This window comes from Lycorma delicatula, chromosome 1, assembly GCF_047948215.1.
Source record: "Lycorma delicatula isolate Av1 chromosome 1, ASM4794821v1, whole genome shotgun sequence".
In the NCBI taxonomy this organism is placed as follows: Eukaryota; Metazoa; Arthropoda; class Insecta; order Hemiptera; family Fulgoridae; genus Lycorma; species Lycorma delicatula.
Window position 1 is genome coordinate 70380962 of NC_134455.1, and position 25410 is coordinate 70406371.

General features: G+C 39.0%; 1 long non-coding RNA gene across 1 annotated transcript; it reads right to left on the reverse strand.

Moving 5' to 3' along the window:
- Positions 1–709: 709 nt before the first annotated feature.
- LOC142318125 (uncharacterized) lies at positions 710–25410 on the reverse strand. The gene is made up of 3 exons (XR_012754827.1): positions 25271–25410; positions 20007–20105; positions 710–779 (listed from the first exon to the last, which is right to left on the reverse strand). It is a non-coding gene; the product is annotated as an uncharacterized LOC142318125 (long non-coding RNA).

The window sequence follows — 25410 nt, forward strand, 5'->3', positions numbered from 1 at the left end:
CCCATTGATCCTTATCTGTGTATCTTGTTATTTTTCTTCCCTTTTTCAATTATTTATGTACATGGGCAAATCTCACCTGATCGATCATTTGGACAGTGCCTGTGGCATAAGTGTCATTATTAAATAATTATTGCAAGAGATTCACACTTAAGGAGCTGATTTCCAAAACGTCTCTTGTCCTTTGGGTGAAATTTGTGGCAAACCACAAAAGAATTTGTGGAGCTAAAATTTTTTTTATAACTAAGCAGAAAATAGTTTATCCACTACATTTATTTATCTTACAGAAACATAAATATTATCAAAAGAATAGGTAATGAAAGCAGCACATTAAAAGTAAATAAAGAAATAATTTTGAACAAAACTAAAACAAGGAAGGACAAGGGATGTTTTGGAATGAAAATCTTCAGCGGAGACATTCTGGTTCAAAAAACAATGTACAAAATTTTGTCAGAAAATTACACTATTTATTACTGAAAAAAAAGAGTAACAATTATGACTATTCTATATTAAAAAAAAACAAATATTCAACATTTAGGCCTATATGAGAATTTTAATATGATAAAAATTGTAGGTTTATCAATGAAAGTAAGTTATGTTGTTATTATTACAATTTTATATAGTAAAATAAGAAAATAATAAATTTACCCAACTATTTGAAGTACACTTTCAGCATCTTCCATCATGAGATGATGTACTGCACATGCAATGGAGCACAGTTTACAAATCAATACATTAGCATGAATAATATAGCAGAATTCTTATTATGCCACCACACCCATCTGAAAACAGGCAAATTGTAGTGTATCCTTTAAAATGAATCACCTGTAATTTGTGAAACACTGCAAAAGTTATTTGAACAGGCCTCTTTGCAGCATCTGCTTTAGTTCATGTGTAAATATTAATCTTATCTTTTGGTTGTTTATCTTTCAAAATGGCTTTGCATTTTGTTAAACTATATACATAAAACTGATAGTACGGCGGCAAAAAACCGCTTTGTCTGGGATCTTTGAAAGTACATTATTTTTCTGACAGTCGAAAGATAATATTATTTCCCTACATTTGCTTGCCGAACGAGAGAATAAAAAGCATCACTTCTTTTTTTTATGAAGTTAAAATTCTGTTTTGCATGAACTATCATCAGCCTTCTCTTTTCGTTCATACTGACAACATTTAGAACACTTATCCTTTGCTGGACAGCCAAAACTTAAATTATAATCAGTAACAAAAATATTATAAAAGTAAGCATAGGGAACTGAAAGTCCTTTTTCAGCATTATTGGTATTTTTATTTTTTTTTGGGGGGGCATCGACTACTTTGGTCATTAGACCCGTCCTACTTAAAAAATAAAAAAAAGTTTCATAATTTCAGATTTCCATTTTACTTTAGAATCCTAATTTTTAGCCCATAGGCGTTCCTTTCGGCCATCCTTTCTTGCACCGCTTTTCCATTCTTCTTACGGCCTCAACTTCTGATGATAGTGTGTCTGAGGCATCGGACATGGCATCTTCTTCTCTTTCTGATGCCAATGATGTTCTCTGGCTGACATCAGGTGATGAAAGCTTTGTTGGTGCAGTTAGCATTGTTGATATTGAATCTAAGCTCGCAAGCGATGCATTTTCGGCAGCTGATGAACTGAATTCAATCTCTAAGGGTGCGCTGGGGCCAACTGAAATAGACATTCTCACTGAAGCTGTTTTCTGAGCTTTTGGAGGCTCTATTGGTACAGTTTTTATTTTGTTTATGTCTGGTGCTTTCTCAATAATGACTTGCACCTCCATATCGGTAAACTCAGATTGTACTTCTGTCACAATTTCCTTAGCCTTATGACTCAAAGAGAAAGTGATCTATTTGCTTTTTCCAGATAAATCAGGTTTTTTATTTATTATGTCGTCCGGCGGAGTCATGGTCGCAGATTTTACTGGTTCTTTACACTGCACCAGTACGTTCCCGAAATCAACGGCGTCAGTCTGGAAATGAGTCTTCACTTGTTTAGTTAGTTCTATTCGCTGTGTCGACTCAATCTTTGTGTCAATGATTCTTTCTATCATTGTCGCAAGACTTGGTGCAATCGTATTAAGCAACTGCTCCACGTTAATTTTTGATGAGGATGGGCCAGCAACTGCTTCTGCATAAGTGGTTGATGGTCGAGGTGTTCGTTGACTAACAGTTTTCTTCGCTTCAGGATAACTGACTTTTTGAAGCATTTTAACTTCCTGAATGGCCGTTTCCAATTCATATACTGGGCAGTTCCTTGATCAACAGTTGTGGTGCCCTTTACAATTAATGCAGATTGGAGGGTCTTTACATTGATCACCCTCATGTGTTTTCATTCCACACACGCAAATTTCCTATGCTTCACATCTGGCTACAGTGTGTCCGAATTGTTGACACTTAAAACATCTCATAGGCTGCGTGCAGAATGAATGCACGTATATCAAGCTGATGTATGCCAGCTCGTACCTTTTCAGGAAGATTAGGCCTAATAAATGTCAAAACATGCAAGGTTGAAGGAAGAACCTCACCATTACTTCTCATAATGAGTCTGCGACAATGTGTCACTCCCTGACTAGACGTTTCCTGTACTATTTCTTCTTCTTTACAGTTTAGAAGATCACGGCAAACAACAACTCCTTTGGATGAGTTAAGGGTGCCGTGTGGTTGCACCGATAGCGTGAAATCACCGATCTTCTTCAATGACTGGACCTTCTGACTTTGACTGTCGTTAATAGTTTCGACGTACAATCCAGTAACCACGGTGCTCCAAATATCGTCCGGAACGCTATGTTTTGGACGGCTTATAATTTCTTTTGAAGCGTGGAGTACAACAAAGCTCCCCATGCCGAGTAAGCATATGTTAGAATCGGTAGGACGTATAGCCGAAAAATGAGCAATTTGGACGCCAATGGATATGGGCTGGCACTGTTCAGTACTGGGTATAGTGAGGCTCTGACGGCCTTTGCCCTTTGGGTCACATATTTAACATGTTCTCCTAAGGTAAGCCGTTTGTCCAGGACTACTCCCAGGTACTTGACTGTTTTCCCAAAGGGGATTTTCTCTCCCGAGATTTCCAGCTGCCTGGCTGGAGCACGTGTCTTGTATGTGAACATCACCGCCAACGATTTTTCACCGTTGACCTTGATTCTCGACATATCGAGCCATGGCTCTACTAGATCCAATTGCCGTTGGAGTCTCTCGATTGCGTAATCTACACTTCCGGATTCATATAATATGCCGTGTCGTTTGTGTATAGAGCTGTTTTAACTCCTTCCGACAGCGGCATATCGTTGACGTAGGCCGTGTACAAGAACGACGAAAGCACTGCTCCTTGGGGGACTCCAGCGGCTACGTCTCTGGTGGAGCAGATTTTTCCCCCTACGCGTACAACAAATTGTCGGTCTAGTAAATAAGACCGTATCAATCTGACCCGACAGGGAATCGTCGTATGTGCGAGTTTATACAGCAAGCCGCTATGCTAGACTTTGTCAAAGGCTTTAGCCACATCTAGAAAAACGGTTGCAGTTACCGCTTTTCTATTTAGGCCTCCGACAAGACTGTCGATTATTTTAACCAGTTGGAGGGTCGTCGAGTGGCCCTCCCTGAACCCAAATTGCTCAGGCCGTACACCTTTTCTCAAATGTCGCCTAAGTCTCTCCAGAAAAATCCTTTCGAATAGCTTTGACAACACTGGTAATAAGGAAATCGGCCTATAATTCTGGGGAAAGAGCAGACTTTTCCCAGGTTTGGGTAGGCATACTACCTTTGCAGTTTTCCAGCAATTCGGAAAATATCAAACGTACAAAATTGATGTGAATATTGTGGTTATGGTCACTATAAGAGCGGGTGGAACATTCCGGAATGCGCGGGCTCCGATCCCGTCAACACCCGGAGCCTTGTCGGGGCTTGTGGCTTTGATTGCAGCGGAAACCTCCGCCTCAGTGACTTGGTCTATTTCTAGTGGGGCGTCTTCCAGCTGTGCTGAATAATTACGAGGAAGGACTCCACCTCGGTTGTTTGGTCGTCGTTCGCGGCGGGAGGGGGGTTTGGAGTAAATTGGTTCTCCAGGGTGTCGGCGAAAACCTCCGCCCTGTCCACCTCCGAATACGCCAGAAGGCCTCGTTGCCCTACAACCTGGTGGCGGGGCTTGTTTCCTTCTCGTAGTTTTTTGTTTAGCCTGAACACCGAAGAGTGATCGTCTGAGACCGAGGCGAGGCATTCATTCCACGAATCCTCTCGATGTTGGGCCATCAGCTGTTTCACTTCGTCCGTTTGAATATAAAAAGCCCTTTTATCATCGGGGGACAGGGTGATTCGGTATCTCCTCCTCAGTCGGCGCTTTTCTCTGCTATAGCATCAGAGACGTGAGGTGGGAGATTATTACGGATAGGCCTCGTGGTCTTTTTCGTAAAGCTGTTTGACAGAGCCTCGGTCATTGACGATATGACGCGTTCGACCGTGTCGTCGATTTCCTCCGGTGTGGTCAGGAGTTCAACATGCACTGGTCTTTAATCCCGTTGGAGAGTTTCATAGAACCTTTTCCAATTCACTGACCTTCTGGGAATAGTCGAGGGTCTCGTCCGCCCCCTAGTCCTTAGATGCTCCACATGAACACAAGTCTGCTCCATTACGTTAGTGTGGAGGTCGACCCGCGTGTGTATATGGCGTCTGTGGACTAAAATTGCGGTTCCGCCGCTGGCAGGGCATCCGAGTTGTACTGGCCTATCCGTCATATACGTAAAGTAATTCCGAATGGTCAGTTGTTTGTTCGCGTTCAGACAACAGTATCACGTCTATTAGAAGATCCTCGGCCAGACGGCATAGTTCTGCCGTCTTGCCTACTACTGAATTGGCGTTCCACTGTAGCAATCTGAGAGTTTGTCTAATCATACCTAGATAGCAAGTTCATGAGGCTCTCTATGATGGACTGAATGCAGGCCTTCAGCGATTTTGCTTGGAGCAGGCGGGCCAATATTGCTAGAATTTTCGGTAGGACATCCTTAATTGTCACTTATGACAAGAAATCCTTGCCGAAACTCTCCTTCAGGAGTGCGGTTATATTTATTTTACCGCTGGAGGGGCCGGGAGTCGTTAACGCCTTTTTGATGAGGCATGGGGCTTCTGGGACCTTGGTGTGTTTTCCAGACGTCGTGGGTTTAGCACCACCCCCCTCTTTGATTTTGCCGATTGTTCGGTTGCCTTTTTTACCTACGGAGCAGGCTTGGTCGGCTTTTTTTGCCTCCACCTTTCTTGTAACTATTGCCGGTTTAGGCTCTGTTGGTGTGGGGGTAGGTGATTCCCCTTTTTCCACCGTTGCCGCCGGTAAAATTACCTGTGGCTGGGGGCTCGGTTTTCGCCCTCCGGCAACTCGTGCCCAGCTACGTCCGTCAGTAACAGCGGACGTTCTCTGGGTGCCCTTTTGCTTGTTCAGCTGCTCCTTGTAATAAGGACACCCCCTGTAATTGGCCGGGTGCGGCCCCTTACAGTTTGCACACGAGGCAGGCTCTTCGCGCGGCTTCAGACACGTCGCCGCGTCATGGTCTCCACCACATTTCACGTAGAGCTGAGCCCTGCAGCAATAGTTCGACGAGTGGCCGAACTTTTGGCATCTGTGGCATTGGGGCGGACACCATCGAGACACAAATGCGGTCACCTTACTTCTACAATAGAATAAGTTTTTCAGGCCATAAATGCCCTGGTGACTGGCGTTCGTTTTAAGGCAACGAGGCACGTGGGGGGTCTCCCTTCCGACCCTCGTCGTCAGCTTTTTAACTGAAACTGCCTCGTAACCGAGCGAGGTCAGCTCCTCTTTTACCTCTTACGGGGTGGCCCCATAAGGGATGCCCTGGATAACCACTTTGAGCTTCCTATCTTTTGGGAACTGAAAGGAGTGAAAGGCAACTCCCTTGGAATGCAGAAAACTCGGTACTTCCCTGAAGTAGCCTTCGCTGCTTAGCTGCAGCCTTACAGATAGCCCGGTACTTTTGACTACCAAGCGCCCTCTTATAACGGCGGAGATTGCTCTTGCCAGCGTTGGCTACTCCTTGGGGCAGTCCAACATGATAGGTGGGATTTTCTCCCGCCTAATGACAGAGGAATTTCCATCGCTAACCTCCATGGTGGCAGCTGCCCCTTGTAGTGTTCGGCTTCTCGGAGTGTTGATCACCCGTGGTTACCGACCTACGCTTTTGACGTTTTCTTGCTCCCACACCGTTATCCTCTCCTCCAGCAGAAAGCTCCGTGGACGGGGAAGAGAACGGGTTCGGATTAGATAGCTTTCCATTAAGAAAGAATCGTCTGAAGAGTACTGCTAAAATTTAAATTAATATTAAGTTATTTAACTATTTTTGACTTCGATGAAAAGTCTGTCATAGAAAATTTAAAGTAAAAAGGTTAAAACTATAAGTAATTTAATATAATAAAACTATTTATTATATTATATTTAATTTACATAAAGTCCAATTTAATGGCTTAATTAATTAAATTAAATTAAAATTAACTTATATGAAGTTAAATTAAATTAAGTAATATCAATTTAACAAAATATAATAACAGAGTTATTATATTTTGTAAATATAATATTAATATTTATAAATTAATTTAAGAATTAGGAATAAAATTACTTGTAAATGTTCAATACTATTCATTAATATATTAACTTATAGATATAAATAAAATTAGAAAGTTTTTAAACAAAGGTTTAAAACTTATCCGGTCGTTGACAATAGCTTTGGTATATGGCTGAGGGCCTGGGTAGGCGTCCTAACAGGATGTTGCCGACGTCACATGGTCATCGACACAGGCAGCCGGAAACGAAGCAGAACGCCAACACACAAGCACTAGTAACACACTAACGCAGGAGCACTATCTAACACAACCTTTCACGTTCACTTCTCAACAGAGACTCTAGAAAACCGCCAGATCGTCGACATACATACATTTACCAATTCGTGGTGGTATTGCCTGTAGAACTCTATCAACAGCAACTGTGAACAAGGTGCCGCTAAGGGGTGACCCTTGCGGAACCCCATTTTGTAAGTGGATGATCATAACATAAATGTTTAAGTGGACTGTGTAGGTGTGATAATTAGTCACTGGATGCGTGAATAAACTAATATTTAATTTACAAACAATAACAATACACTATTAATAAAAAAACATACTATAAAGACAACACAAAACTAATTATGACCCGTAAAAGGGATATGACCCGTTAAAGGGAAAGGCGACGTCCATCCGATGCGTACACTACGACCGACTCCTGTCGAGTGTTCACTTGCCAGCCGTGCCATAGAGCGCGCTGAACATCAACCATACCGCCCGCCAAAATACATCGTATTTTCTTTGATGAGAACGACTTCACCCTTTTGCAGATTTGGGTTGGATGATGACCATTTTCCTCGCTGCTGCAAAGATGTCAAGTATTCAGTAGACCATTTTTTGCCACAGTTGTCGAGTGAGTTGCTGGAACAGTTGTCATCTACTTAGTCTATTCACATGCATATCATTCAGGTCAGGGTTTGGGAGGATGGTGAGAGATTCTACAACCTGGAAATGGCCAGGAGTAAGGTAGGAATGGTCTGTAGGATCATCTGATAATTTGGACAATGGCCTAGAATTTAAACAAGCTTCTACTTGCGTAAGTAGTGTCATCATTTCTTCAAACGTTAGACAATTATTACCAGCAATGCGACGGAGATGGTATTTCATTGCCTTGACTGCACTTTCCCACATGCCGCCAAAATGGGGTGCGCTAGGAGGGTTAAAATGCCATTGACAATCCACTAACAGATTCTCCGAAATGGCTGTATTATTATTTTTAGGCATGGTATAGATTTCACGAAGCTCGTTAGAGGCACCGACGAAATTTGAGCCGTTACAATTTTTTATAAAACGAAGACAATATGCAATTTTTCGCTGGACTCGTGGAAGAAAAGATGATTCCTTCAAAATGTCATCTGAGCAGGTGGATGCGACAAAACTTACGGTAGGACACATTTCAGGAACATCACTAATTAAGGTTGCCGCAAATGTAAGTGACGGCCATTGTGATGGGGTTTCTGTCAACCAAGACGGACCATGCCACCATAAGTCGTTATTTATGAGTTCTTGAGGAGTGACTTCGCGTGATACCATATCCGCAGGATTGGATGCTGATGAAACATGATGCCAGGTGCATTCCTTTGTTAAATCTTGCACTTCACTGACGCGATTTGCAACGAATGTCTTCCATGTAGATGGAGACCCTTTCAACCATGCAAGTAGAATGCTAGAGTCTGTCCATAAATATGTCTCATTTATATTTAAATCAATACTAGCCTTGACCTTAGTAATCAAACAGCACCACAGAGCTCAAGACGAGGTAAGGAAACTTACTTGAGTGGTGCCACTCTAGATTTCGCACAAAGTAAATTAACGACAACATTTCCATCAGAATTGCAGGATCTGAAGTAAACACAAGCACCACAGGCTGCCTCAGAGGCATCTGAGAAGCCATGTAATTGTATGTGAACAGGATTCTTTATCATAACCAATCTATCAATATGAATTTCATTGAGCCGTTCAAGCGAATTATAAATGAGTTCCCAGTCTTGCTGTAAGTTCGAAGGGAGGATATCATCCCAATTAAGATTTTGTTTCCATAACCTTTGCATCAATATTTTGCAACGAATTGCTGTAGGAGCCAATAGACCAAGTGGTTAAAATATGGACGAAATGGTAGCAAGGACATTTCTTTTTGTAAAACTAGTTGGCCTAAATTGTTGATGTGATAAGCTAATTCCACTAACAATTTGGAGGTGATCCTATGCAGGTTGCCATCGAAGGCCCAACGCCTTTACCGTAGCATTGCCATTGACTTCTGAACTGGTTTTCTTGAAATTCAGGAGGAATTGTTTCCAGAAGTTGAGCACTATTGGAAGCCCATTTACGAAGCTGAAAGCCACCACTGGCGAGGACAGATTGTAGTTCAGAGACTAATTTGACAGCCGAATCTAAATCACTTGATCCTGAGATGCAGTCATCAACATAAAAGTCATGTTTTAAAATACTTATTGCACCCTTGGAATAGTTACATTGTTCATCATCCGCCAATTTCTGTAGACATCTGGTTGCAAGATATGGGGCTGACGAAGTGCCATAAGTAACTGTGTTGAGTTGGTACTCTTGTATTGGATCTGCTGGGGAATCGCGCCACAATATCCGCTGGCAATCATAATTGCTAGGATGTATTCTAACCTGTCGATACATTTTATTTTTGTCTGCGATAGATGCTATCTCACGAGTGCGGAAACATAATACGAATGTACAAAGATCCTGTTGAACAACGGGACCGACTCTTAAAATATAATTTAACGAGATGTTATTAGATGTTTTACACGATGCATCAAATACTACTCTAGTTTTAGTAGTAGTACTGTCTTGTTTAAAGACTGCATGATGTGGCAGAAAATATGTGGGTTGACCAGTTGATGGAACGGGTTGCATGTGCCCTAGTTTTCGTCGAGAAAATGATGATATTCATCATGTAGTTGCTTGTCTGAAGAGAGACGATGTTCAAGTCTTTGGAGGCGATGAATAGCTGTTGATCTGGATTCCCCGAGAGTTGAAAGTTCCTGCTTTAGGGGTAATTTGACCACAAAATGCCCTTGGTTGTCTCTTGACGTATTAGCAACGAAATGGATTTGTACATTAACATTATTTTTGGACTCATATGCCAAGTTATTGAATGATTCTATTGGGACAGGATTCTTGAATCGTCTTAAGTTGCAATTTCTGTACTCTGTCTTCAGTTATGAAGTTTACCTGTGACCCATTATCCAAAATAGCGCGACACGTAACGTAATTGCCATTTTCATCTTGCACATTAATCAAGGCAGTTGCAAGCAACACTTGTGTTTGATTACCAGGACTAGCATAACAACTTTTTATTGACTGATCCGATTGATTAGGTAATTTATTTTCAGGGGTTTGTTTACTAGAGCCAGAAGCCTGATGTACCTTTGAGTAGTCAACCCTTTCCCAATGAAGGGATGTATGATGACCCTTGTTACATTTGAAACATAAGGTGGACGACGGACAATCTTTAGACATATGACCTGTATTGAGACAATTCAAACATAAACGGAACCTTTTGACTCGATTCAGTCTCTCTGACGGGCTGAGTGAGGTATACTTATGGCATTTGTATAATTTATGAGTACCCTTACATAAATTACAAAGGGATGAACTAGTAGCTACCATTGAATTTGTCTTATTTGATTTGTTATAAGAGTTTTTTGAACTGAATTGGTTTACTGTTGAAGGAGATCCCTGATATGTTTCATTATGAAGTACCTGCCCTGTTTGGCATTTATGTTCTAAAAAGGTTATGAGAGAATTTAACGTAGCGATCTGCTCTACTTTAAGGAATGATTCTAATTTAGTACGCGTTGAAATATCAACCTTGCTTAACATTAATTGAACCAATAGTAATTCGCCTAAGTTTACATCTAAATTAAGCGCCTTAATAGCATCACAATTCGTTAGAACTTCATTAATTAATTTACGCAATTGATTAGGATTACTCTTGTTAGCTGAAGGTAAATTCAATAGAGATTTAACGTGACTTGTGACTATAATTCATTTGTTATTGTATCTCTCGCAAATGACCCGTTAGGCATTTTTAAATTTGCATCAGTAATAGGAATGTTTTTTATTAACCCATGCGCTTCCCCACGAAGTGCAGACAACAAATATTGAAATTTTTGAATGGCAGATAATCCCTCATTTTTTACTACTAATGATTCGAAGATGTCTCGAAAATTATACCAGTCCTTAAAGTCACCTTGGAATGATGGAATATTTATTGTAGGTAATTTTATCGGTTTGATTTTCCCATCTGAGCTGGATTTGGAAATACCGGAATTAGAAAGAGAAACCTTTTTTTTGATCAATCCAATCTAAAAGTTTCACAGATAATTGATCTTCACAGTAATCGAGCTTGCTTTCAATAGACTCTGAAAGTAATTCAATTTTATTTTGAATTTCACCAAATTTTTGGGAGATTGTAAGCAACCTAGTTTGTTTGAGAGAAAGTAACTCTACCTTTTGTGTGCCAGCTTCTAACGCATCTACAGTTGTAGTAAGTTTGGTTAGCCTTGATTTTAAAACAAGGTAAAACTAACAATGGATATGTAATTACAAAATAGGAAGTATGAATAATATACAGGACAAAATAACAACATAGGACGACGTAAGTATAAAGAGGTAATTATGGTAAACACTGTATAAATGATATGTGAATGATATGGAACAAATAATAAGGAAAAATCTAGGCAAGTAAATAACGACACTGAGCGATGCAGCTAAAGGCAAAATATTAAATTACTTGCTTACTACTTATCTTGCTTCGTAGACGAATGATGTAATCTGTGATAACCATTCCCAGACGATGATATGCTCGCCGAATAGGCCACCCGCCGTTATCGATAATACTGTATTGAATTGTAACAAGATGACGGTACGTAATATGCGAACGCACACATATATTGAACGACCGTAACTATAGAAAATATTATTTCACCAAAAAAAACCGCACTTAGAAACGTCTCACGCACACTGTATAAAACACAACGAATATTCACGCATCCGGCACGCGAAAAGGACCAAAACGTAAGCGCCTACTTGTCGAATACGCATTGCCAACGCGTACTTTTATGGCCTGCTGAAAAAAGTAGCTGGCGACAATCATGGGGAGATTTCCACGTAGTCCCCAGTCATACATTTGTTTTAAGATCCCATACCTCCACGTCATATCAAACGCTTTTTCAAGGTCAAAAAACCCGCCTACGAAGTGCATCTTGCTAAGGAAAGCATTCTGTATTGCGTTCTCAAGAAGTATCATGTTGTCAGTCGTAGAATGACGCTGTCTATATCCGATTTGATATGGCGAAAGAAGCTGCTTCCTGTCCAACAACCATACTAAATGAGTATTTATCATTTTGTCCAAAAGTTTGCTAATACACGATGTGAGAGATATTGGTCTGTAACTCATAGCGTCTAAAGGATCTTTCCCCTGTTTCAAAAGCGGTATGATCACTGCTTTTTTCCATACTTGTGGATAAGAGGCTGAGGCCCATATTCTATTGAGCAAGCGTAACATCGACGCTTTACCATCGTTGTTAAGCTTCTTGACGAAAGTATACGGAATATCGCCATAACCAGGTGAACTATGACTGGAGCTGTTTAGAACACTATCGAATTCGACGAATGCAAACGGTACGTTATAAAAGAGGTCGTCGTCTGTTACAAAGTTTAGCAATGCTAAACTTTGCCTTCTTGAAATGCGAATGAAATCGATGTGATGATTTTCATTGCTACTCACAACAATTCAACAATAGCCTGTTGATCGACTACGATGACACCGGCTTGTTTGAGCGCGTTCAATGAATGGCCATGCAACCGGCCAGCTATGGCCCTAACCATCTTCCATACCTACGAAGCACATTTGGCACTGTCGATGGAGGATACGTATGTTTCCCAGGATGCTTTTTTCGCAGATAATATGGCACGTCTGGCGTAGGCACGATGTCTTTTAAAAGATATTAGATTCTCCACGGTAGGTCATTTCCTGAATAGATTGAAAGTTTTCTTTTTCCTGCTAATTGCTAGATTTACTTCGACCCCCCCCCCCCCCACCATGGTACACTTGGTTTCACCCATGTTGGGGTGGTTTTAGGAACGTTTTCCTTCGCCGAATTGACCATTTCCCGTGTTGCCCCTGTTATATCCTCATCGATGTTTCCAGTACAACGTGGCATAACGACGCTGTCCGTATAGCTAATCCAATCGGTAGGCTTAATACACCACCGCTGAATAAACTTTGGTGGTTTCCGCCGTATATCTGTTGTAATTACAATCGGAAAGTGGTCACTCCCATGTAGGTGTGTGTCAACTTCCCAATCTAAGGAAAGCGATAATAGTGGGCTGGAAAATGACAAATCTATGCCCGAAGTTTCACTCTTTCGCATGTTGAAAAACGTTCCTGCACTCTTGTTCAACAGGAGTAGCTCGGTGTTGGATATAAATTCTTCGATGTCGCGCCCCCTGCGTTCCAATCGTTGTGAGCCCCAAAGCGGGTTATGCGCATTGAAATCCCCTACCAGAATCATCGGCCGTGGGATTTGGCCATATAAGCTCAGCAGATCGTCAACGTCCCAGTTCCCGTCTGGCAGATATATGTTACAAACGGATATTTCAACTGGAGACGATAATCGTACAGCGACAGCCTGCAACGTAGTATCAAGTTCTATTCGTTGAAAAGACAGATGTGAACGCACAAGAAAGGCAACACCACCGCTTGCTCGACGATCAAACACTACATCTGCACGTATCACATCGTATCCACGCAGACGGAAATCCTGTTCTGGCTTAAAGTGCTTTTCTTGAAGACACGTAGGCAGGGCTGTGTTTATTCATAAGTAGTTGAAGCTCTGGTAGGTGCGAGACACAACCATTAATATTCCATTGTATTATATTCTCCATTAACTTTATCAGCGTGGCTTACCCTTCGGCCATCCTTTTTTCTTTCTTGTAGTTGTAGCACAACCTGAGTGAGTTAGCGACTCAACAGAACCGGAGTCACTCTCCTCACCTGAGACTAACATAGTTTCAGGGTTCGGCAGAGTTGTGCTGTGCGTAAGACTGGGATTTGTTGGTTTTGGCAGTCCAGCCCAAGGTGCATGAACTGCCAGCGGTGACGTCACGCCTTGTGTCGTTCCCGTTCTCTCCAAGCTGACTACAATAGAGGTGCCGATCTTCTGAACCCTCTGTCCTTTTGGTGGCTTATCCCCTTGCAGGAGTTCTAAAGGTTCCTGAGGACATTTGACCTTCGATAAGCTCGATGCCCCGGTATTATTAGCTCTGGACTGTCTCTTACCGGTACGCTCAACTTCCTCAGTAATTTGTCGCGTTTGCGTCGCCAATGGTTTATTTAATTTGGTGATTGTGTTCGGCTGTTGACGAACATCATCACTCGTCGACGGCGTTGGCTCAACTGCAGCAAATATCCTTTCCATAAATTTGTCTAAAACCGCAGTTAGAACTGGCGTAAATTGCTTGAGTAAACTATCAACCGCGCTAAGGGCAGCCGCTTGCGCAAAGGTCTTTTGCCCGGCGTCTGCGCATTAACCAATTTTGTCGCTTCAAGATAACTAATTTTCTTAAGAACTTTAGTTTCTTGTATTGCGATTTCTTTTTTGAAAGCAGGACAATTCCTAGATCTCACTGAATGCTGCCCTCCGCAATTCACACATAAAGGGATTTCCTTACAGAGTTCACTTTCATGGATTGCTTGGCCACACGCACAAATCTCTTCACGACTGCATCTGTCCGAGATATGGCCAAAACTTTGGCATTTGAAACACCTCATCGGTGATGGGATATAGACGCGTACATCTAACCGATGGATTCCGGCCCTTGCCTTTTCAGGCAACGACGGCCTATTAAAAGTAAGGACATGAGAAGAAGAGGGTAGTACTTCACCATCCCTTCTCATGTTCAATCGCCTACATGCGATGACGCCTTGCGACGCCATCTCACTAACAATCTCCTCCTCACTACAATTAAGTAAGTCATGACAGACCCAGTACCCCTTTGTACTGGTACAGTATGACAGACAGTACCCCTTTGGAAGCCTTTGTGTGCCGTAAGCTTCCACACTAATGTCAATGTTCGCTAATTGTTTTATTTCTAATAACTCTGACGTCGTTCAGCGCTTCAATGAATAACCCAGCCTGTGTCTTCCTAGCTTCTTTGACTGGCCCATCAGCACCCGTCGCGAGCTCCTTAGCTATGACAAAGGGACTAATGTCCGAAAAACCGGTTTCCAATCCATCGTTTTTCCTAACAACAAGATACCTCTGGCGAGGAATACCTGTTGATGGACCTATTGGCGTATGCCTTACAGCTACACTTTTCTGTTTTGACGATGACGTCGAAGGAGGAGAGAGTTCAGAACGAGCGCGTTTGACCTCAGAGTTGTCCGGGGTTACCGAACGAGAGTTAAAAGTTTTGGATTCCATAAGAGATGTACAGAATAATTCGTCTCTCTGGCTCCACACCAACCACGGAGCCACACATTTCGGGCGCCTACCTGGACGCCAGAGCTACCCAATCCACCCGAAACAGGAAACTAGTCCTGCCAAGGCATCTCGGGCTGTCATCTGTTTACCTGCCTCATCCGCAAGCGAAAGGTACAGTCGTAAACTAGCCGCTGACCGGTAGTGGTTAGCAAACCGGCCTCCTGCTTAGCCAAAGTAGGGGCCAAAGCGCCTTATTGCTACATCTAGACGTAGTTTTCCAGACCAAATGCGAAGTTTCGCTTAAGGGCCAGGATCCCAATTTCCAGCAAGACAGGTCTCCGCACACGGCAAACACGCAGGGGAGTTTAGTCTCGAGATGAAAAACCACAGTGATCCATACCCCCATCAACACATAACCCAGAATGGACATTGACCAGAGCTCCGTTAGACGGCTAGGAGTATTGTGCAAGTCGTTGCAAGTGCACAACCGTTGTCCCCCCCCCCCCAGACGTGGATCGTAGATGTTACTGATCCGGACGTGGAGATGGATTTACCTGGGGGAATTATTATTATTATTATTATTTTTTTTACGGGCATCGACTGCTAAGGTCACCCTCGTCACATTCTTAAAAAGAGGTTAGTATCACCAACAAGGTCGTCATATGTAAGGGTGTAAAGGGCCCATACATTTTTATTTAAAAACACAAAGTAAACAAAAACATTAAAACAACAACACTTATGGGGTGTAAAGGGCCCCATTCTTAAAAATTTGAGAAAATATCACAAAGAACATAAATGGAAAATACAAGTCTTTACAATACCATTATCTCCTTCTACCTGTCCCGTTTATTTATCTATTTAAGCACCGTCGGAGCGACCAGAACCGCTGTTAAGCAGCATATCAGTCGCCTCAGGATGCCGTGGCAGTTGAATTCCCCCTATAAACAGTCCCGTAGGACGTAACCCACCAGGTGTTTACGTGCACCCTCTGCCATGTTTGTTTGTTCAAGAATATTCATGTATGATGATGATCCCTTCTGTAGCAAGGCTAGCCACCGGAGTACACCCCCACTCCAGGGCTACTAACCTTGGAGGTCCGATCCGGTACTCCGGTGGAACCGACAAATGTCCTGGCAGAGAGCGCAAGCGCAATCTCTGCACTGACTCAAGGTTCCTACTCACCGAAGCTTTCACAGGTCCCATGCACTGACATACATGGGCACCATTGCTACATGCTTGCCATCACAAGGGGCATGTGGACAACGGAAGGGTCTCCGTTACACCTACAATAACATTGACCTAGGCAGCCACATCACCAGCTCTAAATACGGTATAAGTCCACTTCCAAATCGTTGGAAGCGGCAGTTGACCCCCCCCTCACTATAGACAGTCCCGTAGGACGTAACCCATCGGGGTCCTCCCAGCGTCATAAGAGCAATCTGACCACCTGTTCAGGACGGCCAAAAAGCCCTTCGGGGGGGAGGCTACCCTTCGCGGTCCTGACCTACTTGGCTACAGGCATGCATTGTGCTTACCCGTAGCCTCACGCCCTCAGCCCACCCTTGAGGGTCCCCCATGCCATCATTGGGCACACGCCGACCCACTGCTCTTGCATGCAGACGAGCCAGGGTGGCCTAGTCAAGAGGGCTACCTCCCGTCACTATACGTGCCACGCTTCGAGACTCCCTTATATATATAAAACTATCCCGTATAGTTTGTTTAACACAGCTTAAAATATTTCATTTTTACAGACTTCTAAGAAGTCCACTGGCGTGTAAATAAGCAACTATTTTTCCTTCATTCCATTATCCACATCAGCAACAATATCATTTCTTAGCCGGAACCTCTTTCTGAGGTCCTCATATATGGTATACTCTTCCATTAGATGCTTATTTTTAAGTGTTTTATAACAAACACCGCACATTGGTCTCTCTTCGACGGTTAACAAATATGAATTTGTTATTCGCGTGTGACCGATTGTAAGTCTGATCACAGCCACTTGTTCTCGGCGAGTCAACTTCACGTCGCTTTTCCATTTATACGGAAACGTTTTGATTGAGTTTAATTTTGTATTTAAACTCCTCCAATAATCAGTATTCTAGTTGTTTCTTATTATGTTAGATAGACAGTTTTTAACATCTGGCACCCTTACAGGAATTGCATACAAAACATGGCAGACTGTTGCCCTTCTGACAGCTTCATCTGCGCTTTCATTACCAGTAATACCAGCATGCCCTGGAGTCCATACAAATACACATCGCTGTCCTCGTTGCTTTAGAACGTACAAAATGGACAGAATGTTTGCAATTAGGACATCCTTAATGTTCTTGTTCCGAATTGCAACAAGTGCACTTAAAGAATCGGAACATATTAGCACTCTCTGTTCGCAATAGTGTTTTGTGTACCGAAGAGATTGCTGTATGGCAGTAAATTCTACCGTATAGACACTGGCTATATCTGGCAGTTTCCAAGAGTGGGCTTTCCCATTTACATATATGGAGCACCCAACACCATGTTCGGTTTTCGTATAATCAGTATAAATTCTAATATGTTGTTCGTAACTACTGACGGTTGCTAAAAATTCCTGTTGGATGTTCACTGCTGGCTTCTTTTTTATTTCTTCCTGAGAGAGATCCAACCTTGTATTTACCGCTGGCAAGAGCCATGGCGGTATTTCTCACGTAGAAATTGCTAATGTATCTGGAATAGCAATTTCGTGTTTTCTTCTTAATTCGTGGTACCTAATTCCGGCTGGTCTGGTATAGGTAGCGCGAAGTTCGTATAATGCAGTCAAAGGATGGTTGTTAAAAAGTGCGTTATTTGTACGGGCAGGAAAAGCCCATATATTTCCTGCGAATCTTAGTAAAATGATATCTATGATATAATGTATGGTATTATTCCGGCTTTGGACATTAGACTAGTCGCCGGACTTGTGTGGAAAGCGCCTGTCGCATATCTTATTCCGCTATTATGAATTACGTCTAACTTTCTTAAATGCGACTTCCTAGCGGATGAATATACAATATATCCGTAGTCTAGTTTCGATTGTACCAATGCCTTATATAGTCTCAATAATATTTATTTATCTGAGCCCCACTTGATGTTCGATAAACATTTTATAATATTTAGGCCTTTTTTGCATCTATCACTAAAGTCCTGTATATGTAATCCCCACATAAGGGATTTATCCAATACCAGCCCCAAAAAATCTTACATTGTTCTTATGTTGTATTGGATTGTTGTCAATTGTCAAAATAGGACTTTAGTGAGGAATTCTCTTCCTAGAGAAGTGTTCACAGCACGTTTTTTCTGGTGAAAATTGGAATTTATTATTCCTTGTAACTTCATTTAGAGCATTAATCGCTCGTTGTAATTTGTATTTCACCATAGCAGTCTTGTTGCTGGCATACACAATTGCCAATTCATCAACATAAATACTTTTGCTGATTTCTACTGTAATTGCTAATATCAATTTATTAATGGCAATCGTAAACAAGGTACCATTTAACGGCGAACCTTGTGGTATGCCATTTTCCAAGCTTCTTTCAGATGAATATTCAGTGTTGACGTGTACTTGGAAAGTACGGTCATTCATATAGTTGCTGAGTAAAACTGGGAGATTGCCCCATTCATGTATCTGGAGCAGCATTACTCCTTGTAGCCAGGTCATATCGAAAGCCTTCTGAAGATCAAAGAAGACTCCAACATAATGTTTCCTTGTAATAAAGCTGTTTTATATAATGTTCTCTAAGTTGATCATTTGATCAGTGGTAGAATGGTATTGTTGAAAACCTGCTTGAATGGTGATATTAGGTTTTCTTTTTCTAAAAGCCAAACGAGTCGATTATTAATCATTTTATCAAGTATTTTTCCCATAGCGCACGTCAAAGAAATAGGACAGTAGCTATTGGGATCTGTTAAATTTTTATTTTTCTTCGGTAGTGGAACAACATGTGCTTTTTCCACTGCTGCGGGCACATTCCATCCCGCTATATTTGATTACATAGTTCTAGTAATCTGCATTTTGCAGTGGTATTCAGCTGCCTGATCATGTTATAATGGATTTCATCTGGACCAGCAGGTGTGTGACCTGCTTTCTCCAACGCTTTCTCAAATTCTTCCATTTTAAAGGGTACATTGTATGAGTATTTATAATCAGTTCCGAAATTTAGTAGACCTTCAAGTTCTGCTTTTTTCGTCTGAAAATCTTCATCATAGTTAGCTGTTTTGCTGGCCTTGTCGAAGTGATTGGATAATAACTCTACAATTTCGTTTGGAGTGTCCTTAATTTCATCTTCATCTTGAAGGCTAGTTATGGAAGCAAAGTTTTTACGCCCACAAATTGCCTTCACTTTCCTACAAACGTCTGATGCAGTAGTAGTTCTGTCAATGGATGACAAGTATTGCTGCCAGGATCGTTTCTTTGAATCTATCATGAGTCGTTTTGCATACACCTGCATTTATTTTATAACAAACCTAAAAAAATGTATTTTCAAACAAAACTTTTTCATGTGTTACCCTGTTTTTCTTAAAACCTAAATGAGATAGTGGTTTGGGACCACTTTTATTCAATTTCTTAGATCAGAAACCGTAATGAAGCATCAAATTTACCCCTCAATTTGTACTCCAAGAATTTTAGTACATTTAATTTCATGAAGGAGCAGATAGCAGGACTAAATGTTCGTTAGCCAAAATACAATAAAGTTGTGATTACCTGGAGCTTAGACAACTAAATTGTTTGATAACATTAGCATATTATTTTAAATGACATAAAGAATGATATCGAAGGCATGTTCTAGGTGCTTACAAACTAGTTCCTGCAAATTCCTTGCAAACTGATCCTTGACAACTGCAAATCATCTACGATTTTTCTTTCCAAACTATCCCTGAAAAAAAAATGAAATTAAAAATATTTAGCATTATAAAAGTTTAGGTAGTGTAATTGTTTACTTATGTCTTTCTTGATGACTGTGAATCTTGAAATTACTTGCAAACTTGTCCCTGGCAACTGCAGATCATCTACATTTTTCCTTTTCAAACTTTCCTTTACTGAAAAGAAGCCAATTAATGTTACAACGTTAGGTTTGCTCATCATAAATCAAATACTTAATTCTAATTAATGAAATGAAAAGATTGAACAAAATAAATGCAGTAAAATAAAAGCTGTTACATTTTTGATTTTACAAAACTGATGGAACTTTTACAATTAGATATGTATATATATAATTATATTACAGTTCCAAATTTCTTGAATTTTAACGTAAATAAATTATGTAAATTTACAGAAAAATGAAAATAATTGTTTTGGAAAAAACAGTAACCAAAAATGATGTACAAAAATAAAATAAGTGCTGTTATTCTCAAGACTGCTCGATCGTATTGAAGGATAGATAGATGTTGAATGATGTATACCATAATTTTGAGAGCAAAAGAGTAAGAATTTGGTTGATGGGATAGTTTATAGTCATACAGGAGGCAGAGTCAAGAGTTGTGGCACCAGCCATTGAGGAAATACAAGGGTGATGCAACTTGTGTGTTACCGGTACTGAACAGGTTAAGACAAGCCTGCAATGTTTTTATCAATAAAGTTATGGTTACTTGGAGCTTAGACAAGTAAATGGTTTGATAGCATTAGCATATTATTTTAAAGGACATAAAGAATGATATAGAAGACGTCTAGGTGCCTAACATAGTCAGTTAGACAGACCCAGGCTATTATATTTCACAAAATTGGCTGTAGACATATAGCTAGGTTTAGAAAAAAATGTAACATTTATCTTTGTTATTTCTTTCTATGATATTTCTTCTCTACAATTATTTTATTTTAAGATGGTCTTGTTTAAACTAATATGTTAACTCTCATATTTTTGTAAGTTTATGTGTATATACGAAAAATGTTTATTTTTTTGTCAGTTATTTGCATGTATCATTTTAAAGAATCATTAGAAAAAAAGCTGCACAAGTTTTTCAAGGAAACTGTTAAGTATTTAAGTTCAATATTTATGTCCTAGTTTTATTAATTAAAAGATTGATTGTTGTTTCAGTCATTTGTTTTTTCATTACATTTTGTTATTCCTTAGGTAACACAATTATTGTGTTCATAGGATCATTTTTATTTTTATTTATTGAATTTAAATCAAAATAAACTGTTAATAAATTTCTGTTTTATAATATTTTTTTTTTTAAATGTGTTAAGACATTTTACTTTGTAAAAAAATTTATTTATGAGAGACTCAATTAGGATGTCAAAATTGATCATTATTGAAATTATTTGAAAAATATGACATGGTTTATATAGGATGATTAACACAACATACTATTTTTAAGTAGATTTTGTATATGTGAGAGGACTCTAATAGAGGAATGTAAGACGCATAAGTATTTTTTAAATATGTTAAATTTAAAATTAAGAATTAATTAAAATTTTTTATAATATCCTTAAAATACCTCTTTTATATATTAATAACAAAATACTATAACTGTAAACTAACTTTTAAAAAATTACCAATTTACTTAAGACTTATACAGGAGTAATATAAGGAAATTTACTTATATCTTTTCTGCTCAAAATTTCATGTAAAATTAAGTTACAGAACTGTTTAAATACATGAAAGCTTTATAATAAGGATTGAGAAAGTTAATAGTTGGTATAAATTGTATAAAAATTGTTATTAGTAAAATGTTTTATTCATAAAAAAGACTACTAAAAAGTATTTTGTTAGCTAAAAAATAATCAGATTTATTGGTACTACTACTTTTATACGTAAATAGGATAATTTTTTGTATTATGAAGATAAAAAAAATTACAAAAAATTAATTGCAAAAATTTCAATCTGTTGAATCTTTTTTTATAAAATAAGTAAAAAATGTATTATTATATTAATAATAAATTCAGATTTATAAATACAGATGTTGTTTGCTGAACTCTGATTTCATTTCTGCATCATCTTTGGAATGTGATAATGGCAGATTTATTGTAAAAGCAAATATGAGAAAATATTGTATATTTTTATACTAGAAGTACTTGATCTTTGGTTTTTCTGTTTGATTGTAATCTGAGGGAACTAAGGGTCTCTCTTTCAACTTTTTTGTCTTGTTTGAGGAGGGAAATTTCTCAAACCCACCAGATGGTGGGTTTGAGAAATAACTACTATCTGTATGGGTAGGTACCCATACAGATAGTAGTGCCAGGATTGCACTGTCTAAAACCCGCTTAAAATTTAGTACCAATTTAAGTACAAAAGTATCCTGGTTGCTTCATCATAATGTGATTACTGGAGCCACCTATAAAAGGCATTATTCAGTATCATGTGCAAAAAACAGGTTTTCCAACTAGATGTTACATGCATATCTTATCCTATGGAATTTTGCTTGCATCATTATCAGCTATTCCTGCAAGCAGGGAACCTTCCAACTAGCCTTGCAGGCTATCCTTTTATCTAATCATCAGCAGCAACCTCCCAAGCAGAGGCACCTACTGGCTAGTCTTGCTGGCTTACCTAAGCCTGTCCTTCATCTGCATTCATCATAATCCTAGTAATAATCCCTAACCACTGGTAATCTTGATCTACTCCCCTCCAATGCTTGTAATACTTATAGCCAATAGTGCCATCAGGAGGAGATACTTGCCACCACAACGAAGCTTCCACTTACACTGTAATATAACAGTTGGCTATCTTCAGGCAGTCTGCACTGCAGTCTCTCTATCATCCCTATTTTATTTTGAGTTTTTAAAGCCCTCTCCCATACCAGGACTCCAGTAAAAGCAAGATAGACTATGCCAATAGCTTTCTCTTAGATGCATGTGGCCCACCTACATTTGCCATCAGCCTGCTTAGTGCTGCAACTATCTTTCCTGTTCTTTTTATGACTTTGATAATATGATATTGGAAGCTGTCATCTGCCAAGCCAAATTTCCAAGTACTTTTTTCCTTTGATGGGAGTCACTTTTATGTCACTAACACATACTTGAATGAGGTCAGCTGTTTCTTCCCTACAATCGCTAGCATCTGGGTTTTCTCTGCCTCAACTTCTAGACATTTTGTTTTAGCCATCCTACAATCAGCTTTATTGCAGTATTAGTTCCTCTTGTTATGATCTCCTCTTCCCTCCTTAAGACTACTACCAAGGCTAAGTCACTGGCAAATGCAGCTGACTGAATCCCTTTCAGGAGTCCAAGTCTGAGAAGTCTGTCAAAGGCTGTATTCTATAATGTAGACCCCAAGATAGAGTCTTGCAGCACACCACACTCATAAACTATATTTTATAATATAGATCCTATAAAAGAATCTTGTGGTACACCACACTCATAAACTATATTTTATAATATAGATCCTATAAAAGAATCTTGTGGTACACCACACTCATAGGGATTTCAATATCTTCATTGGCTGAAGATTCTACAGCCCATCTATCCCTAAGGGAGCTGAATTGTTATTCGCAGGTAATGGCTAATACCCCACTGAATAGCTCCTGAAAGATAAATTTACATGATAGGTTTTTTGAAGCATTCGTAATATCTTTGAACACTATCATAGGAATCTTCCTAACAGCTATGACTGCCATTTGCATTACCTTCTTTACCAAATTTTTGTTGACCGGCCAGCCCTTCTTTCTTTTTCCTGTTTAGCCTCCGGATACTATGACCGGCCAGCCCTGAAATTGCTAAAGTCCACTAGTAGTCACTTCATTTCTCAGTCATGCTGCAATCGAGATAGATAGTTTGTACTTGTTATAACTTTACATTTACATTATGAATATAATTTTTCATTGAAAGACGACTGATATACCTGATTCCAAATGTGTACTTCGAGAGTCAGTTATTGATGTATTTGTCACTGATGATGCTTTGCAGTGCATGAATCAATATTCTTTCTAGTTACATCAGATACCAAATATTTCGTGATTTTGTTGTACTACATAAGACAATAACAATATTAATAATACGAGTAATAATACGCAATCTGTTCTTAATTATATAGAATCCAAAATAACACACATTTTACAGCATGTTTTTTTTTTATATCATCATGGAATACTAAAAAGTGTAGAATCATTTCTCCCCAATTTATAATATAAATCTGTAATGTTAATTACATGATTGACCAAAACAAGTCATCAGTCCTTGTATAATAATAATAATTGCATCATGTAAATATAATCGAGTATTATACAGATCATATATATTATTTTGCTAAACAGATTTAACTTTATAATAAAATGTTGTACAGTCAATTCCTCCCTGTTCTTATCTTGTACTTATATTTCTTACTTGATTAGAGAAGATTAAAATACTAAAAAATTAAATGCATTACAGTGAATTTAATTAATTATTATGAATACTTCAGCATAGCTATACAGACATGATATTTTACACATTAATTAGTCACTAAAAGTGACTAATTGAAAAGCAATAACAAAAGTTAATTAATTAACTTTGTAATTAGTTGATTGATTAAGATCATGACTCTATGAATTATAAAATGCAGCACAAACAAGCAGTAATTTTCTTTTACAAATGTGATGGCTTCATCTATCATGAATTACATCAATAACTAGTTGTAAATTAGTGCTCATGTTTCCATTGTAATGTCATGTTGCAAAAATTATAATAAAAATTAGCTATAGTAAGTGCTGTTTTTACACCATAGCAGAGCTCCTAAGCATTATATATTAATTTGATAAGTACTGATAGTGTTAAAACATAATTGTTTAGGTTGATCTTCACCAAATAATTTTTGGTAGTCAATGAAAATTATATAATTACAAACATGATAGCTTTTTATTATGTAGAATAATTATTCATTAAAAATGGACCTGACTTCTAACCTTTCTTTTATTAATTTTCACTGATCATTATTAAAGGTTTATAACAAAATTAACTACTAGAAAAATAATGGATAATAGTCATGTTTAAGAGATAGTATTTTTATTATTGTTATAAATAAGTCATTAAAAATATTTGATATAGTCATTCATTTAACATGAGAATTCTACTAATCTGAAATTTATAAATAGAAATAATAATAATAATTACAAATATAACTATTTAATTACAATGTTCTTTAGTTTTATATTATTTTGTAGAGCTAAACAGTAGAAGAGAGTTTCTGATGTAAATCTTTTGTTATTTTGTTATATTAAATGGAGCTTTTCTTTTGTAATGAAACATTTTGTAAATAATATGTATAATAAAATAACTGTATGCTATTTACCCATCTTGCTTTTATTTCTGTTGTTGAATTCCTTACATTACATTTCCCCTCCCACAACAGCATCTATAACTTTTGTCCAAACTTCAACTTTTGCTTGCTATTTTATGGTGTTCATTATTTATAATTCAGTTCAGAATATT